Here is a 15,325-nt window from a genome sequence, read left to right as displayed (position 1 = left end):
CACAACTGCAAATTTCCAAAATCGAAAACCATGAGCCAAATGAGACAAGAAAGGGCACTTGGAATTAGAGGTATTTAGAATTTTCTGACTGGATCAGTTCACAGAAAAAAAATTAAAGGCCAAGAGCTACAGTAAGTGCAACACATGACTAAGTAAAAACAGTAAGATAACGCACCGACTGAGGGACCAGAGAAAGGACTGGGGGCTTTTGCTGTAGCCTCCGCACAGCGTTTGTCTGATAATTCCAAAAAGAATCGCAGAGGAGCTGCAACTTATCAACAGATGGATGGAAGCTGGGCCAGCAATGCAGTCGGAATCCTAATTAAAGCCCAGGCACAGCCTGAGAGGTGCAAAGTAGGTGGGACCTAATACAAGTGAAACACTGTGGCATTGCTGTCGGGACGTTTGGAGGAAAGACAATACGGCTGGGCGTATTCACCCGAGAGAAAGGATCACCGGAAGACAAGAGGAGAATCAGGGACTCCGAGGAGGACCCCACTCGGGGGTACTTGGCATGCGGGCACAGAACCAAAGAGTCCACACGTGTGGGCTTCCATGCGATGGCACATTTCTGGGAGAAAGTCCATTTTAAATAGCAAGCAGAAAACTAGAAGTAGCAACAAAAATAGGTCTTTGCTTTCCTTAATCCTTTTTAATCTCCTAGTCTTGGTTAATGGTCTTGCTAATCACTTCCTTCATCAGTGGAGGAAAGCAGAGGCTTGGGAGTCTTAGACACTGAAGCTGTTTGTAGAATAAACCTCAGCAAATAGCAGCATAACATGGCTTATGAAACCAGAGGGTTTACACTCTATAAATAACTTCCATTTATTCTTATTCTTTACACGTACACTATTACTGAAAACTGGATGATAGCTTTTTGCTCTTGCCTGGTTGACTTCTTACACACACACACACACACACACACACACACACACACAACCCAAGGTAATGACGATATTGATTCTGAAGAGACACTTTTTGAGACAAATAAAAGAGCCGTACAACTGATCTGACAGAACAGGTCTAGAAACTTCATGGGAAAACTGTAGTCTTTTTAGTGAATAGCAATTGTCTAATACTTGAAAATCCTACATCCTAATACCATCAGAGGTTTGGGGCAGCGTTAGAAAGTATGTGATACCTTAGAGATACTCAACACAGTGAGTGGTCTATGCTATTTTATTGTAAATTAAGTTCTACATTTTCTCTTTAATAAAAAAGTAATAACCTGTGATCATGAACAGCACTAGAGAAAGTATGAAAACAGAAGCTTGCATGTGAAAACATCTCAACTAAACAGAGAATCCAAATATAGAGGGAAGGAAGCCAATTAAGCAATTCAAACACAAAGATATAAAAATAATGTATTATGAAGCATGGATTAGTTTCACACGCTTCAAAACAAATAAATAAATAGACCCATATTCATTTCATTGTGCTGCGGGAATTGGGGAAAATGCTTTTGTCTTTGGGGGTTAGCCGCCTCTTTTGGTTAAATGTTATACTCAAAATGTGCCTAATTCTTATAATCCAAATATGTGACACTGCTTGGGTTTCCATGACTACTGCTCTGAAAACCATATTAATTATTCAAGAGGTCCACGCCATTCTCCCTGCATGCCCTAAGGAATGCTGGGAACCGCAACATGCCATTAGAAAGGGAATAGCTGTTAAACAGACTGCATGACCAAATCTAAATAGGAAAGTTATTCCCTTGAAGTCCTGACATCGTCCTGATAGCATTAAGCAGTATCATTTCAACTCCTTGGAACAAAATGAAATGAGCAAATGAAAGAGTTTTGCTTCACATTTAATATCTCACCAATCTCTGTAAGACCTTAAAATTGTAGCCTCTGCTCATTCCTCTGATAGGATCTTATTTTCAACTAAGTTGGTTGCCTTGCATAGAACAGTGCTAATTTCTATGAAACTTTCCCCCCAAAGGCTGCCATTTCGACACTGCAGAACTCAGAGGAGATCAGATAATCAAGTTAATAAGACAAATTGTGACTAGGCATCTGGGTGCCATATCCGCCGATGCCTGAATACCACAATAACCATAATTTGTGCAGCCTGTGATCTTGCCTTCATCATAAATAACATCATCAAAGCAGAGGCAGGGAGGTCTGAGTGTATTCAAGCAACACGCACACCGCTACTGATTTCCTGTCAAAGCTAAACTCACAGTGCCAATCCTGTAGCAGGGCAATGAGGGGTGTTACCAGCCCAATTACTCAAAGATGGGGGGCGGGGGGGAGAAGCTAGCAGCCATCTCTATACGCTCTTGAGCTCCTTCAGGGGTCACAGATGCTTAGACACAACATTTGCATTTATTTTCACTTGCATTTATTATAGTATCGTTGTATATTACATTACATTATAGCACTGTGTTATGCTTATATGACATTGTATTATCATATATCATTTTATATTACTATATATTATATTATTCTTTGTCTTTATTAGCAAAAGAGACTGATTTTCAAAGAGATGGCTATTGCGATGGGACACAAGACGAAGTTCCCAAGTTCAAGTTCCAAGGTCTACGATTTGGAGAGATTTATACAATTATTCAGCTTCATTAATACTGAATTCTTTTCTATCATGCACATACAGGGAGGAAAAAAGAAGTGCAAATTTTCCAGAAGCAAAGAACATGAGAGAAATCAGGGTGATTTGAATACACTGAATTCTGTACTGCATAATCTTGCAATCAAATTTCAAAATAATGTGATAAAAAATTATACCCTGTGGAAATGTAATCACCTGCCACCAGTGATAAAGAAATAAAATCAAATGATATGTAACAATTATCTAAAACATAATGAACAGTCTATTTGCTAATTAAAGGGAAAACATATCATGTATTGTAATTACCATTCAATATTTAGTAATATAATTTCTCTACAGTTAACTTATGAGCCTTTTCGTGAATTAAATGCTGATGGAAAGGAGTGAAAACTGTGATAAATGCTTACCCCACAAATAAACAGCCTTTATTATTAATTATTCTTTCCATCAACCAATTACCACTCAAATTGTCAGAAAGCTAATTACAGAAGGAAAGCCAACTTGCAAAATCTATTTAGTGAGATTTTAATTCAATTCAACTACTATCTATTGAACCTGTTAGGCAAAATACTCAGTGCTGTTCAAGACAAAAGAAGTATGGCTCTCATTTACTGAGGGTCCTCGTGTCCTTCTCGTGTCCCAGGCACGGTGCTCAGCTACCAGGCACACACACACACACACACACACCCCAGTCCATCAGCACTATGCATGTATTCATTAATCTGCACAATATCCCAACAGAGGCAGGTAATGGTACTATCCATAAGGACTTCTGAGACCCTGTTTCATCATCTCTAAGATGGAAATAATAATGTGTACTTCTTAGCTTTTTGCTGAGGCTTAAATAACAAGGTAAATATAAAGCATGGTCCAGTACCAGTAAATCATAGTTATTATTAGATATTAACAGGTGAGTAAAGGCTAAGGCCAAAGCCACCTAGCACTGAATTGTTCGGTCAACTTCACGAAGCACGGGGGCGGGGAAAAGCACCACCAATTCAGCCCACCACCCTCAGTCACATCCCCTTCCATGAACAGTTTGACCCAAACAAGAATAAACAAGTTGCCGGGCTACAGAACGAATCCCTGCGCTCCTATTATTAAGAGCGATTTCCAGGTCACTGAGTAGGATCAAAGCGACCAAACCCAGAGCTGTGGTCTTGGCTCAGTCTGTTGTGCCGCTGCCTAACTTTGGCTTTGTCAACACCAACACTTCTAGGGCTATTCAATCAGCTCCATTCACAAAGCCCTAACACTCCCCTTTGTCACCAGGGTGGGAGGGCCGGAAGTAATCTACATATCAGAAAATCAGGGTCATGTATGGTGAGAATTAAAGATATACTGTGGAGAGTGAACAAGCTGTTTCAGATCACTGAATATTTTCATGAGTCATCAGGACACTATAGACATAGGTTACCCATTTTCAGGACTCAGACGATGATAAAATCCAGTTGTTGCTAAATCCTTACTGAACACAATTTATCCTTTCTTTGGATGATTCAGGTCATCATAAATCCCAATGCTGCTGTGGGAAATATAGATTGGGCTAAATCTCCTCTATCCTTCTGATATAACCTCTATATTTATTCTCTTAAAAGACTGTTGGCTTATCCTTTGTCTCCTCCTTATCAAGGCAGAGTACGCGATGCCAAGAGGGAAAAATCCAGCTCTAAGCTTTTCAGTTTGGATTCTATGAAATGAAAATTTGCCAAATATTTTTAGTTTCAATTGTCAGATCAGAACGTGACAGCTAATACTGATTTTCTTGTTAAATTATGACTTTTCTTTCCCCTCAAATACACAAAATATTCCAACGTTTGGCACCCTTTAGTTTCACTTTCCAGAGGATAAAATTGCAAATCTCGACATTATTGAATCCGAACTTGTTTCCAGGACTGCCAAAAACACTAACGGTCCCCATGTGTGGAAATAAGAGAGATGGAAACCTTCCTCCCCACATGCTTTTTTTTTTAATGTAACTCATCATAACCCTGATGTTTAATTCAAACAGATTCTAATTTCCAGGTCATTCTTGGGGACAAAAATTGTGTCTTTATCACCATTTTAAACAGCACAAGGCTGCTATCGGCTTGCATTTCACAGACACACGTGTGAGAAGCTATAGGCTAGCCTAGAATTTCAAGCTCCTTTCCATTCCACAGTCTTTCCCCCAGGCTCTTAGCTCACCGCACTCACTGCAAGCCTCCTTTATCTCGCTTGCTCCCCCTCTAGTGGAGGTGCTGGGGATCAGGGTCCCAGAGGCCTGTAGGAGGCTAAATGGCTGATCATCCAACTGGAAAGCCAGCAAACCAGTGAGTGTTGACCGTCACTACTCACTGGCACAACACTGAAACCCTTCTGTGTACCTTTCTTCCAGAAGCTCTGTGACTCTTACCTAACTAGACTGATTAATGTGTTCCATTGTGATTTCCCTAACAAATTTTTCAGTCTGTCTGCTATTTATTATCACCGTGCGGCAGCAATTCTAAATGCCAGTGATAAAATACTCCTCCCTGGAAAAAAAACTTGTGTTGGGCTAAGTTGTAAACAATGGATCTACCTACTGTTTCAATGAAACACCAATGAATGGTAAAGCTAGCAAGTGAAACTTTTTTTGGTAACAGCTTTACTGAGATATAGTTCATAAAAATACAATTCACCATTTTAAAGTATGGACTTCAGTGGTTCTTGTATAGTCACAGAGGTGTGCAATCAACACCACTATCTAGTTCTAGAACATTCCATTCCCCCCCCCAAAAGAAATCCTGTACCTATTAGCAGTCACTCTCTATTCTGCCCTTCCCCCAACTCCTGGTAACCACTCCATGGATTTGCCTATTCTGGTTATTTTATATAAATGAAACTGTATAATTTATGACCCTTTGGGTCTGCCTTCTTCACTTAGCATAACATTTTCAAGGTTCATCCATGGTGCAGTATGTATCAATACTTCATTCACTTTTGTGGCTGGAAAATATCCCATTGTGTGGATAAAACATATTTTGTATATCCTTTCATCAGTTGATGGACATCTGGGTTGTTTCCAATTTGGGGCTATTGTGAATAATGCTGCTATGAACATTTGCGTGCAAAGTTTTGCGTGCACATGTATTTTCAGTTCTCTTTGATATATACCTAGGAGTGGAATTGCTGGGTCATATGGTAACTCTATGTTTAACTTTTTGAGGAACTGCCTAACTTTTCCACAGTAGCTGCACCTTTTACACTCCTATCAGCAATGTATGCGGATTCCAATATCTCCGCATCCTCACCAACACTTTTTAGTGTCTATCTTTTACAGTATAGCCATCCTAGAGTGTGTGAAGTGGTATCTCATTGTGACTTTGATTTGCATTTCCCTGATGGCTAAGGATGTTGAACAATTTTTCATGTGTTTATTGGTCCTTGGTGTATCTTTTTTTGGAAAAACGTCTATTCAGAGGTTTTGCTCATTTTTAATTGGGTCTTTTTTCTTTTGATTATTGAGTTGTATCTGTTCTTTATATATGCTGGATACTAGTACCTTATCAGATACGTGATTTGCAAATATTTTCTCCCACTCTGCAAGATCTTTTCACTTTCTTGATGATGTTGTTTGAAGCTCCCTATCAATTTTTTAATTAAAATAATCGCTAATGCCTCAGGCTGAATAATATTTTTCACAGTTTCTAAAAGTGCCTCCTATATGTAGATGGACCTAGAGATATTAGTCCTACTACCACTGACCCTCTGACCCTGTGCTGATCCTTAGTTAGACTGGACCATAAATACTTTATCAGGTGTCCATCTGTCCTTAGGACAATGAACCTCCTCAAACTTCCCAGAAAGCTTTTTAGTAGCTTTAAAATGATCATGCTGCATTGTGAATGCCTGCTTTAGAGAAAGTAAACTCAGCGCTTTTTAAAAAAAATTGGTATTATTTGGCCAGGAGGATTTTGGTTAGCAGCTTTTCCCACGGGAATGCAGTATAGCTGTAAGACTTTTAGAAATCCTCTCTTTAATCAATACTACCTTTTACTTTACACTCCAAGACAGCTTTGCCATCTGGTTTCCCATTTAAATTAAATTTGTCCAAAAGTTTAAATTTTCTTGATATCATTCAGATCTAGTTAAGCTTACCAACCTAGACTAACCACAGTGGGGGGCAGGGTAGAGGGCAATCCAGGCTGAATTAGTGACAAATCTGAGTTCTAGCATATTTGGAACGCAATGCTGCACTAGCTACTCAGGCATGGTAATCGTGTCCATCTTTAAAGATCCACAGAAGCAAGGCCTCAGGGTCAAGTGGCCTAACAGTAGGGCCTAGGCAACAATGAAGTAGCCCGCAGGCTTGGAGTTGCTTTTTTGATCTAAGGCTTCATCTGGACCACAAGTATCAGAGGCACAGCTGCAAATAAACTTCTGGGATGAAAGCTTATTATGGGTTGAATTGTGTCTCCCCCCCCGAAAAAAAAAAAGATATGTCCGACTCCTAACTTCCAGTACCTCAGAATCTGACCATATCTGGAAACAGGATCTTTACAAAGGTGATCAAGTTAAGATGAGTTCATTAGGGTGGACCCTAATCCAATATGACTGGTGTCCTTAAAAAATGGGAATTTGAACACAGAGACAGGCATGCACAGGGGGAAATCCATGTGATGACACAGGAAGAAGTTGGGTATGTGAAAGACAGAGGATTGGCGTGATGCATCTACAAGCCAAGGAACATCTGAGGCTACCAGAAGCTCTTACCCTCGAGCCTTCAGAGGAAGCGTGGCCATACGAACATCTTGATTTCAAACTTGTAGCCTCCAGAGCCAGGAGACAAAACATTTCTGTTGTTCTAAGCCACAAATACAGTTTGTGGTGTTTTGTCACGGCAGCCTTAGGACACTAATACACAACTCTAGGCACCATGCAAAAGGAGAACTTTTGGTATCTCAGGTGGAAGGGTTGTCATGTCCTACAGTGGCCATCCAAGTCCCCTCGGCATCAGCAGAGTCAGTAGTAACATCTTTGAAATGAAAAGGAACAATACATAGTATATATCCCACATTTCTTCTCTGAAGATGCGCATTTCTACTTTACTAAATGTTGTGAAACTTCGAGTCTCATTCTGGCTGCGCGTACGGTGTGTAATAAAGGAAGAGTAATGGTTGTCTGGGGCAAATTGATGAGTTTGTGAACTAAGTAAGTCAAGAAATCAGCGAAGAAATCATAACCGCCTCCTCACCCTAACTCATTCTTCATAAATAATGAGGATGTCTTATTGGGGGATATGAAATTTCATCATGAGCTTCTTGAAGGACATAACCATGTAGATATTGTGATGCTGTGTAACTAGCGGGGTTCAAAATAGGCTAAATGATGGTGACAATGACTGTCTGGAGATTATAAATCGCCACAAATATATGCTAGGCACTTCAGCTTGGTAGAAATTGTAAACAGTCTGCATCCTGATCCAGTCAAATTTAAGTCAAATACAATCGATCAAGTCGATATTGGTATAAATTAATGAGGCCAGTTAAATAGAGGCAAGGATTCTTTCCATTTTACCTACAGTTATCCCTTTTTCATACATTGCCTGTGGGCTGATATTACACACAACGGTGTGGGAGAAAAAAATCACTGAAACAAACTTATTGAGACTTGTTTGGTAAGCATTACATTTTTAACTTTATTTCATGATATTGTCATTTATTCATTAGACAAACATTTATTGAGCCCTTATTATGTGTGCTAGGCAAGCAAGACCCACGCATGAATAAGAAGAGCTTCTGAATACTGGTGTCAGCCCCACAGGTCAAACACACACACAGGTCTCCAGAAAAGCTTTGGGTCTGTCATAGCAAATCTAAGGATTTTAAGTCTTAAATTCATAAAAGGACTTGAGAGATTTTGCACCCTCACTTTACTCCCAGGGGAAAAGAAGCTGTAATAAAATGTGTCTAGAAAATACAGGGTATTTCTCATTCCATGTGTATCTCCCATTTAGGAAAGTTCGTTTACTTTTCTGCCAAAGTATATTTTAGCAAAACCTGAGTTCTCATTTAACAGCAGAAAGATGATGGCTGAAAGCTTGGTAAGAAAGAAATGCTCAGTATTAATCTGGTTACTTTGGGGGAAGGGGGAAAGGAACATGACACATACTGTGTACCTCCTCTGTGCAGAGTTTTCTAGAATTCTCTTAAACCTTACAGAACCCTACGAGGGAGACACCCTTCTCCTCCCCCTCCTCCCCCTCCTCCCCCTCCTACTCCTCCCCCCCATCATCATCACCATCACCATCATTTGTATTATTACCATTTCATAGGTGAGGAAACTGAAGTTCAGAGAGGGGAAGTGACTTACCTGAGGTCACACAGCCAGTAAGAGGCCACTTCATACCCTTCCACATTGCAAAATGCTGCTTCCAAAGTACAGCTTCAAGGAAGTTATCCAGCTTTCAACACCTGCTCACTAAATGTAGTCTTGTACACTTGTCCCAGTATTTTATTAGTGACCATCTATTATGTTTATGACCTATAGACTCCTAAATACGTTCCTTTTATTTCATAATCCACTCCCCCCTCTGTCTTGTGTTTTCCAGTGATATATTTTAGATCTGAGGAAGTTTATATTTCAAAATGATTCATTCTGTTCTGCCAACTGCAAGGCAAGACTGCAATAAATGTTCTCTTGTTGATCAAGAGTGTGTATTTGTGAGCAGAAAGAAATACTATCTGAATTCACATCATGTTTTGGACCACCACCAACTAATACACTGACATGCCAATATACTGGATTGTTTACATACAAAGTAAATGTCAAACAAAGGGAAAACCCTTCTGTCAGTTACTAGATATTCCTCTTAGCTTCTGGGACATGTCAGATTGAAGCAAAATGCGCCTGCTTCATCCTGTCATTACATTTGACCTAAACTTCATTTAAAAGACTGGAGAAATCATTTTAAAGCCGTAGTATTGATTAGGCTTTAGAAAAGTATTTGCCTTGGAATTTGATTTAAGTCTTGCTCAACATTCACTTGTCAAGAAGGTAACAGCTTTACAAACGAAACCAAAAAGGAGGCATTTCATTCTAATTTCATTTGAAAAAAAAAAGATTTTATAGAAGTAGACAAATTGGAAGGGCAACAAATTATCCTACCACCCACAGCTCAAATGCCTGCTTTGGCCAGTTTATCAGTAATCTGGTCAGGACACGACCAGGACATTTACTGCTCGATGGCAAGGAGCACACTGAAAGGCCTGTTGACAGCTGATATTAGAGCTTTCCTTATGTTTACCTTTTTCTTCCTCTTTCAACAAGAGATTCCTGTTCAGAGCCTTTCTGGCTCTATGATGCTGAGCGACTGTGGACCGCAGCCCTACTCAGCCCATGGGGAAGCCGGGATTTCCAGCAAGATGTCCCCCACTGCCAGTGAGATCAAAGGGACACAGACAGAGGCTCCCCCGCTGATAGTGGGTCTTTAACTAGCCCTCCAGTGTGCTGGGGACCGCTGGGCTGGCCTTACTACCATGTACACATGAAAGAGCACCTCACTCCTCCTGATCGCTACTGGTTTCTATAGAAACAAGAAAGAATCTGTTCTTTTGCTAAAATTTTCCCCTAAAGCTTTTTCTAGCACTGTATAAAACATTTATTTTTTGCTATCACAGTTCTCTATATAGAGCATCATTTAACCGATCAAAGAACAATGGGCTGAGTGAAGATGAACGTGTGCTCCGTGTTCAGAAACCAAATCTTAACGTGCATTAAGCAGCCGTGGTCAGTTCATCTCGCCTGGGTCACATTAGGACTCAAGTATTTTAGAGTAAATACTTGAAACAATGGTGTATCGGAGAGTGAGAAGGGGTCAACAAGGTATTTACTCCACCATGCGCTGACTTTCCCACTTCAGAATACTTCAGCAGTTACAGTATTTAAATGAACTCTGTCTCATCCGTGTCACCATAAATTATCCTTGAAAACTCCAGGGCTCCCGACCACAGGAACGTGAGTCACGGCCTTGACGCCTGTGTGGCTTTGCTTCGAGATAACGGCTGGGTTTCCATGCTTCATTATCATGTGCCCTTCTCCAGGGACCACATTCGCTCAGGAGTTGCTAAGGCTAGTAAATATTGTATCTGTCCTCTTGTAATCACCAAGCAAACAGACTTGCCCTCCGTCACATAAAACCCCCAGAGCCGTTAGGTCATGAAAGAGGTATTGAACTAGGGCTGTGCTTAAAAACTAAGAATGGGAATCTCTGTGGCATAAATCAAGACTAAATCCGCTACATGGTTGCATGTCCCTAGTCTTCTGTCAGATTCCATTCATTTATTCCTGCCTCAATAAATACTGAGCGTCAACTATTTGCCAGTCATGGGGTTTCAAGCACTGCAGGTAAGGTGCAGCACTGAGCAATAGACACCGTCCCTCTCCACCCAGAGTTCATAGTCTAGCATGGGAGATAGGCATTAAACAAATAATCACACAATGAACTACGATTGTAAGAAGTCCTATGAAGCAGAAGTACCAAAGTGCCTAAGAAGGATTCTAATGTAGTCTAAGGGATCACAGAAACACCTGGGTGTTTTGCTAGCATCTTGCTTATAAAACAGCTACAAAGTAGGGTTCCATTTCAGGTGAAATTTACTCAAAATTTGCACGTGTTTTGCAAAATCCTGGAACTGTCAGCGATCTTGAGAGGTGAATGGCTTCAGGTGAAATTAACTTGAAACCTGTGCATGTTTTGCAAAATCACAGGACTGTCAGAGATCTTAAGAGGTAAACGTCTCAGCTCTTCAGAACAAATAGATGGTTTTCTCAATCTGGAGATTCTTAAGAATGAAGCCTCACAGACATCCTTGGTGGCTCATCTGGTGTTTGAACATATTATAACTCTGGGAGTTCCTTCTTAGCTACCAAGATATCTAAAGGATCACACCATGAAGTAATTCACCCATAAGGTGGTCCTCAGCTGGGGAGGTGCGGAGGGGGGGATGCAACTGCACTGAAATGCTGTATTTCATGCTCTGAATCCAATACAGGCTGAGCACCAGAGTCTGAGGACTAACTCTCTACTCCTAAAGCACATACACAATAAAATAAATCCTTGGTATTCATGATGATCCAGTTTCGCCATTCACACAACCATTACCATTTTCACACTCTTCATTCTTTTTTCTTTTATTCTGAATCTGAACTTCTGGGACAAAGTTGGTCTCTGGTTAAAAAAGAGACACTTACAAATGTATATTGATAAAGAACATGAGCTTTAAAGTCACACACGTTGGGTCTGAACCCTAACTGTACCACCTATTAGTGTATAAACTTGGGCAAATCATGTAACATTTTTTTTTTCATGTAACATTTTTAAGTCTTGGTTTCTTCTCTATGAAATGGGGATGGTAATAACTCACAAGGTTGTTGCAACACACCTGAAAATGCACTTTTAACTGACATGTACTTTTATACATATTTTATAAATATGTATGTGTGTATACCTTCCTACCTTATTGCTACTGTGAAAAGAAATAAAGGAAACCTCATTTAACATGGAGTCAGGAAGCTCTGAAGGGGGAGCTCTCATGCACTACCACTCTGCCACCGGCAGACCTCAGCAGGAAAAAGTGTACCTTGCATTCCCCAACTGGAAGAAGCTTACTTTACACACCCGTGCAGCAGGAAGAAAGATTTTCTCTTTGCCTAGCAACAGCCCAGCCAATGAGAAACCACCACACTCAGCCAATGAGAAGCCACCACCACCCTGAACTCCTGCTCTACTCCAAAGAACTTTCATTTAAAACAGTCCCTCCCAACTTCCTCCTTTCCTCTATAAAAGAACGGTCCTCTTCTTTGTTCTCCAGGCTTGCCTATGGCTTGACACAGTTTGCTTGTCCTGATTGCAATTCCTCTGCTATTCTCAAGTAAACTAATTTTGCTGGTAAAATAACTAGCTATTTTTTTTAATAGGATTTGTGTTTTTTTAAATAAATTTATTTATTTATTTATTTTATTTATTTGGCTGTGTTGGGTCTTCATTGCTACACGTGGGCATTCTCTAGTTGCGGCGAGCGGGGGGCTACTCTTCGTTGCGGTGCACGAGCTTCTCATTGCGGTGGCTTGTCTTGTTGTGGAGCACGGGCTCTAGGCACGCGGGCTTCAGTAGTTGTGGCTCGCGGGCTCTAGAGCGCAGGCTCAGTAGTTATGGTGCACGGGCTTAGTCGCTCCGCGGCATGTGGGATCTTCCCGGACCAGGGCTCGAACCCGTGTCCCCTGCATTGGCAGGCAGATTCTTAACCACTGTGCCACCAGGGAAGTCCTGCTATTTTATTTTTAAGGTTGACATTTCACGGTGTCAGAAGTGGGATCTGGAGGTGCCACACACCGCCCCCCAACAACAAACTAATGACTCCCAGAACTGTGTGAGGTATGCACTTGAGCCGCTTGCACTCTCTCCTTCTGTGAGTTATCGTTTTCTTTTGAGTTCAGTAAGCCTTCCCTTGGATCCAAACTCCCTTCCTTTGGTCAAGCTCTCTGACTTTATTTGGGAACTGTTTTTGTTTTTATGAAGGCATTGCCCTTTCTGGTGAGTATTCTTCTGTTTTCTAAACTTCTGAGTTTTGAGCAGTTGGATTCAACTCGGCTAAATTATCTCGGGAGTGTCCCGCTTTCGGGACCCCAGCTGGTTTTATGTTTAAAAACTATGGTCCCTCCTTATGCACATTTTAACTAAATGGACCAATTTGACCAAAAACAATTTAGAACTCCAGTGGCATTTATGGGGAACTTTTGACCTCCCCAAACTTGTTTTTCTCAGAACTAAATTAGAAGACCATGGCTCTAAAATTAAACAGACTGAATGGGATGCCTATTTTAATTAGTTCCTGGAGGCTTCCAAATTCATTCAAGACTCTAAAATCGCCTCTTTACAAAATATCATTTCTAAATTAACTGTGGCAAATAAACAATTGGAAAAAACCAAAAAGCTTCTGAGGTCTCCTTTTTCCCTCTCCCATCCTCTATGTCTCCAAGTACACAGCAGCCATCTTGTGCCGAGGCCCCACCTGGTGTCAGCTTCCTCTTTCCCTTCTGCACTGTCCCCATCTCCTCCTTTTAATCCTCTTGCTGAACTTCCCTTTTTCTCTGAACTTCTCCCCACTTTCTCCTCCCCTGAACCTATTAAAACCTGCCTCTTTAAATCAGGCCCTCTGAGGATCCAAATGCTAAACCCCTAATTTCTTATGTTCCCTGGACCAGAGCTGAACTACAAGCTACAGTCAGATTTTCCCAAAGTAACTGAGGATCCCCACAAATTTGCTGATGAATTTAATATGGACATTCAAACTTATCAGCTTGGTTTCTCTGACTTACATCAGCTAGTTCACATGCTTGTCAGTGAAGGTCAAGCCAAACACTGGATAAAAACTGCTAATTGGGAAAATCCAGAAGAGTCCCTAGAAGTACAACCAGGAGACCAACCCTATGCTTTATTATATGATCAGACTCAGGGAATCGCCAGGTAACTCCAGTTGGCAACTTCTAGGGCTTTCCCAAAACCTACTGATTGGAATAAGATTCAGACTTGCACTCAGAAACCCAAATGAACCTCTGCACAACTATTACAGTCAACTCCAAATTATTTTTAAGGACAATTCTGGTCTATGGATGTTGCATCCACTCAGGTAGCCTTTAACTCTATGTTCATTAACGGGCTGAACCAGGATCTTTCTCTTCCAGTTAAAAGAGGATGGAATGGGGAACTACATCCATCCAAATTTAGTTAATTTAGCAAACCAGCTCACCTGCACCCTGTATGATTCAACTAAAAGGAAGATAACTAAAATCCTCAATTTTAAACTCCAACAAATGGAGGTCTCTAAAGAAACAAAAACAAACCCTCCCGGTCTCTGCCATTATTGCAAAAAGCCAGGACACTGGAAGGAAGATTGTTACAAGCTTAAGCACTCCAGATACCTTCAGCCCTCTAACCAGCCTTTCCAATGCCCTCCTAACCCCCAGTGATGGGGCTCTGAGGAACTACAGGGGCTCTTCCAAATCCTCCCTCTTAATCGGCTTGAAAAAACCACTCTCCAGATTGGGAATGAATCTCTCTATGACCTTATTGACACCAGAGCTACACTCTCAGTGCTCAACCCCACTGTTATTAAACAGCCCCTACCTCAGAGTACTAAAAGGGTTCAAATAGTGGGGATCCCAAATAAAGCTCATCAGGTTCCTGTTTCTAAACCCATCCCCTTTGATTTAGGCCCTCTAAGAGACACCCACCCTTTGCTCCTTAGTTCCTCCATCCCTATTCATTTACTGGGCTGAGATTTCTTAGAAAAATATCATGCTAGAATTTCTTTCTCCCAGAAAGGGAGAGTTCTAGAATTTGATAGCAGCAACCAAAACAGCCACCTACTGAGCAAATCAAATGACCCTTCAACATCTTTTATTTGCTCCATCTCTGATGGCACAGGAGCTAATTCTAAGGAAACTAATCATTTGTCCCTATAAGATCAGCTGCCACCCTCCTTATGGGCAAAATCCTCAACTGATATTGGCAGAATCTTCCTATTAAGATGCAAATAGATCCCTCAAAGCCTCTCCCTGGAATTAAGCAATACCCCATAAATAAAGAGGCCCTCCAGGGCACTAAGCCAATAATAGATGATTATAAGACCCAGGGCCTCATTATCTGGTGCACTAGTCCCTGCAACATCCCTATTTTACCTGAAAAGAAACCCAATGACCAAGGATGGAGATTTGTCCAAGACCACCAAGC

Source organism: Balaenoptera ricei, chromosome X (assembly GCF_028023285.1).
Source record: "Balaenoptera ricei isolate mBalRic1 chromosome X, mBalRic1.hap2, whole genome shotgun sequence".
NCBI classification, from domain to species: Eukaryota; Metazoa; Chordata; class Mammalia; order Artiodactyla; family Balaenopteridae; genus Balaenoptera; species Balaenoptera ricei.
The sequence above is the reverse complement of the archived record's forward strand: the minus strand, read 5'-3'. Positions refer to the sequence as shown.